The sequence below is a fragment of the Musca autumnalis genome, unplaced genomic scaffold (genome assembly GCF_047663935.1).
Source record: "Musca autumnalis isolate F117 unplaced genomic scaffold, ASM4766393v1 scaffold_4, whole genome shotgun sequence".
Taxonomy (NCBI): Eukaryota; Metazoa; Arthropoda; class Insecta; order Diptera; family Muscidae; genus Musca; species Musca autumnalis.
Window position 1 is genome coordinate 54367680 of NW_027411977.1, and position 6000 is coordinate 54373679.

Consider the following 6000-nt stretch of genomic DNA (forward strand, 5'->3'; position numbering starts at 1 on the left):
CAGATGCCTTCAACACAATCGCTGAATCTCAATATAGAAGCTGAATGGACGAAAATTAAAACCGCATTGTCTGAGACTGCTGTCGAAACAGTGAACTTTCACAGAAAAGATCACAAGGAATGGCTATCCCAAGAATTTTGGAATTTGGTAGAGGAGCGACGTAAAACCAATACAAAATTACGAAAAACGGAAAAAGACCCCCTCCAAAAATCATCATTACAAGCTAAAATTTCACAACTTATCAAAAAAGTGAAGAAACAAGCCAGAAACGATAAACGCAGTTTTATAAATTCTATATGGCTGCCGAAGCCGAGGCGGCAGCAAGTCGTGGAGACTTAAAAACAGTTTTTAATATAACGAGAAAACTTTCGGGGAAAAAGCTAAATTCAAACATATGTACCTATTAAAGACAAATTCGGAATGATTCTCAGGGATACAGACGCACAGCTCAAAAGATGGAAGGAACACTTTGAGGATATCTTAAATCGCACCATCGAACCAGCTACCGATTTAAATATTGACGGAGTACAAAGCCACACCTACAACCGTCCTACGGAATACATAAATTCGGGTACCCCCTCAATAAACGAAATAAAAGATGCAATAATATTATTAACAAATGGTAAAGCAGCAGGTATCGACAATCTGCCTGCAGAATTTTACAAATGTGACCCAGAATATTTCGCTGAAATACTCTCACCACTAATAACCAAAATCTGGGAAACTGAAACGATCCCGTCAGAGTGGAAAGAAAGCCTAATAATAAAAATACCAAAGAAAGGGCACCTAAGAAATTGCAGCAACTGGAGAGGCATAGCTCTAACACCATCTATATGCAAAATTTTCAACAGAATAATACTCACCCGCATACTCGATCCACTTGACAAATGCCTTCGCAAAGAACAGGCAGGGTTCAGACCTAACCGTTCCTGTGTGGACCAAATAAATAGTTTGCGATTGATAATCGAACAGTGCAACGAGTTCAATACGCCATTATATTTGACCTTCGTTGATTTTGAAAAGGCCTTCGACGCTCTAAATAGGAAAAAAATCTGGGAGGCACTTGAGAACAAAAGCGTCCCTACAAAAATAATAAATCTTATAAAAGCACAATATACCAACTCAACAATGAGAGTCTTTCACAACAGCAAAATTAGCGAAGCTTTCAAAACTATCAGCGGAGTTAAACAAGGATGTCTGCTCTCTCCACTCCTTTTCATAACCACGCTAGACGAAATATTGTCATATTCAATAAATCAAAACAAAGGCATACCTTGGAGACTACATCATAACCTCGAAGATTTGGAATATGCCGACGACATCGTGTTGCTTGCTACTACCAAAGAAAATATGCAATCGAAAATCAATCAATTATCTGAGCAAGCAGCAAAATTTGGCCTACACATAAACGCCGAAAAAACGAAATGTATGCATGTTAAATCAAACCAAACCCCTACATTCTGTCTAAACGGGAAACGTATTGAAAATGTAGATAACTTTAGCTATCTTGGCAGCAACATCAACCCGAACGGTGGAGCAATTGTCGACGTCGACATGCGCATCCAAAAAGCCAGAAGCGCATACTGCAGTCTAAAAAATATATGGAACTCTGGGGCATATTCTCCAAAAACCATATAACACATATAAAATGCCTGCGTCAAGTCGGTACCATTGTATGGATCTGAAACCTGGCTAGTGAATGAAAATATTAAGAATAAACCGCAAGTTTTCACCAACAGATGTCTTCGCAACATTCTTAAAATATGGTGGCCAAGAACCATATCAAATGCAGACCTTCTTCAACTGGCTCAACAAGAAGATATAAACACACAAATAAAACGACGTAAATACAACTGGATTGGACACACACTCCGCAAGCCTTTTGACGATGTATGCCACGAAACGTTGAGCTGGAATCCTCAGGGTAATCGCAGCAGAGGACGGCCAAAAACCACCTGGCGAAGAACCATTCTTAATGAAACTGGAAAATCTTTTAATGAGTTAAGATATATTGCTTCGGATAGAGTAAGATGGAGATTCTATGTAAATAGTTTATGTTCCTGATGGAATACGCTAATAAATAATCCGTAGTGAGCTAACATATGCCGCGCCTTCACCCATAACAGCGATAAGAACTTGGGTTGGGCTAGTAATCCACCCCGTCAAAACACAGCTTATTATGAAAAACAACAAAGATAAACACAAACGTTTTAAGGACCATGATCTGCGAATCTGCACGTGAAATATCTGGACCCTTTACAGAGCAGGTACAGTTTACACACTGGCGGATGTACTTCGTAAGTACAAAGCTGATATTATCGCCTTACAGGAAGTGCTACGGAACCGGGCAGTCGTAAAGCTCACAAACGATTACACTCACTATTATAGCTGTCATGAAACGAAACTTGAGTTATGTGTTGGATTTATGGTAAATAAAAAATATCTCGTCTCCAGATTCATACCGATTGATGAGAGAATTGTCACAATCCATATAGAATCAACCATGCCCCGACCGAAGAAAAAGATGAACAGACCCAAGATATATTCTACGAGCGCCTAGAGATATCATATGACCGCTGTCATGGCCATGACATTATGACAAATAGGGAGGGAAAATATCTTTGGTCCCAGCCTTCATGAGCTAGCATCTGACAACGGAATGAGACTGATCGATTTTGCAGCGACAAAAAACTTGTTAATGAGCAGCACCAGCTTCCAGATGGGAAAACAAGAAACTAGATTAAACATGTTATGATAGACGAAAGAAACTCGTCCAGTATATTCGGACCATTTTCCTGAAAAACAGGTCGGAAGACGGCACTCTTTGTCCCGAAAATGACCTAACATAGGCTGGAAGACGGCACTCCAAGTCCCGATAATGTGGAAGCGCAGTGACAAAGAATTGAAAGTGACAAAGAATTGAATAGACAGAATGTGGCCATTACATTAATTTCTTTTTATACCCTACACCACTATGTGGTGAGGGTATTATAAGTAGGTTTTGGCCAACAAGATTGTAACGCATAGACATAATGGTCGTAGACCCATTCTTATGTATATCACACTAGCGCAAGTTATAATCTGCAAATGTGTGTTTTTGACCATCACTGATCTAAACCTTGTAATCACGCTACAGGTCGCAATTTTGATCGGATCGTCACCATATTTTTGGTCCCAGAGGGGAAGAAGCCTATTGTTTTTAGTGGTGGTCGGATGATATTTGAAATGGGCAAAACACATATTTGGAGAAAAAGTCAACGTTTTATTTCAAAGCGAATATCCCCGCTTCAAAAGCAAAATATGCTAACCCAACTTTTCATATTTGCGATTTTAATTATAATGACGAATATCACAGCTTTGGTTGGGGAAAAAGAAAGCCTGACTGTGAAAGTAGAATATCCCAACATTACAATGGTGCAAAGTAGGTTGACGTAGGTGACCAAATAACGGAGATATAACAATAGTCGGTAATACATCCCATATTTCAATTTTTTTCGAAATTTCGCTACAGGTCGCAATTTTGATCCGATCGTCACGATCGGGGTTCGGTAATGGGGTTCCCACAGAGGAAGAAGCCTATTGATTTTGGTGATGGTCGGATAATATTCAAGGATCGGAATGGGCAAAAACTTTTTGGCATAAAAGGTCAACAGTTTATATCACAGTCAATAGCTCTGTTTCTTTAAGAGTTATATCAAAAGCGAAACCTGGTAAAGAAAGTAGAAAATATCACTTTTACAACGATGTAAAGTAGGCTGTCGTAGGTGTTCAAATAACAGAGATATCGCAATAGTCGGTAATGGATTCCATTTTCCGATTTTTTTGTAATCACGCTACATGTCGCAATTTTGATCGGATCGTCACATTTTTTTTGGGAGTTGATGCGGGTCCCACAGAGGAGGAAGCCTATTAAGTTTGGCAATGGTCGGATAATATTCAAGAGTCGGAATAAGCAAAAAGCTTATGTGGAGAAAAGTCAACGTTTTTATACCCTACACCACACAGTGGTAAGGGGTATTATGTCTTTGTACATTTGTATGTAACATACATAAGGAAACGAAATAGACCCACAGTTCCTTTTGGGGATATACATATAATCACTTTCTGAGTCGATTTATGCGTGTCCGTCCGTTTGTCTGTCCGTCTGTCCATGTATTTTTGTTCGCAACATACAGGTCGCATTTTTCGTCCGATTCAGCTGAAAATTGGGGACTGCAACTTTTTTAGCCATAGGAAGAACGCTATTGCTTTTGGTGAAAATCGGTTCAGATTTGGATATAGCTCCCATATATATTTTCGCCCGATTTCACGTATTTGCTGCACCAAACACGCAATATACGTCCAATTTTGATGAAATTTTGAATGTGTGACTGAATTTTGTCTACAAATAAGTGTGCAAAATTATATTGAAATCGGTCCGGATTTGGATATAGCTCCCATATATATTTTCGGCCGATTTCACGTATTTATTGTACCACACACGCTATAAATGTCCGATTTCGATAAAATTTCGAATATGTGACTGAATTCAGTCTAGAAATAAATGAGCCAAATAATATCGAAATCGGTTCAGATTTGGATATAGCTCCCATATATATGTTCGCCCGATTTTACGTATTTGCTGCACCAAAGACGCTATATATGTCCGATTTCAATAAAATTTGGAATGTTTGACTGAATTCGGTCTAGAAATAAGTGTGCCAAATTATATCGAAATCGATTTGGATATAGCTCCCATATATATTTTTGGCCGATTTCACGTATTATCTGTACCAAACACGCTATATATTTCCGATTTCGATGAAATTTGGAATGTGTGACCAAATTCAGTCTAGAAATAAATGTGCCAAATTATATAGAAATCGGTTCAGATTTGGATATAGCTCCTATATATATTTTCGGCCGATTTCGTGTATTTTCTGCTCCAAATACGATATATAAATCCGATTTTAATGATATTTGGAATGTGTGACTGAATTCGGTCTGGAAACAAATGTGCCAAATTATATCAAAATCGGTTAAGATCTGGATATAGCTCCGATTTATATTTTACATATTCACAGTGGTGTAGGGTATCATATTGTCGGTCCCGCCCGACTTTGATCCTTTCCTTACTGGTTTTCTTATGCGAATATCTCCGCGTCTGGTAGGAGTATTTCAAAAGGAAAGCCCGCCAATGGAACAAAAAAAGATCTCCTTAATATTGATGCAAAGAATGTTGGCGTAAGTGGGCAAACAACCGAGATATCGCAAAAGTCAGTAATATATCAAATTTTTTCATTTTTTGTAATCACGCTACAGGTTGGAATTTTGATCGGATAGTCACAAAATTTTGGGGGTTCATAGGGACCCCACGGAGGAAGAAGCCTATTGATGTTGGTGATAGTCGGATAATATTTAGTGGTCGGAATGGGGAAAAACTCATGTGGAGACAAATTCAAAGTTGTATTCTTTGTGAATATATCGGCTTCTAGTAGAGGTATTCTAACGGCAAAGCCTGTTAATTGCATTCTTCCATTTTTCCATTTTTTGCAATCACAGGTCGGAATTTTGATCGGATGGTCACGAAATGTTGGTTGCTTATGGGGGTTATATTTCCTAAAAGATATGTTTACCAGTGAAAAGCTTATACACAGGGGTAGTGGTGTAGGGTATCACATGATCGGCCCCGTTCCGAATATAGCCTTTGCTCACTTGTTTAATTTTCTTTTCTTTATTTCTCTTTATTTAATTAACATTTTCATGAGTCCCGCTATTTATGAATTTACCATTGGTCATTACATACCCTGCTCTCGTCATAAAATATCATTAGTTCACAATACTCGATATATTGGTTTTTTTTTTAGTTCAGCGCATAACAATGAGAATTATTTCTGAAGTGTGTAAAAGTAATTCTAATTCACTTCTTTTTGTTCTCCGAATACGTATTTCGGTTTTCAACAACAGAAGTCGCCAAGTGCTGGAGTTCGACTGTAGATACACGAAGTTGACGTGTGGCAG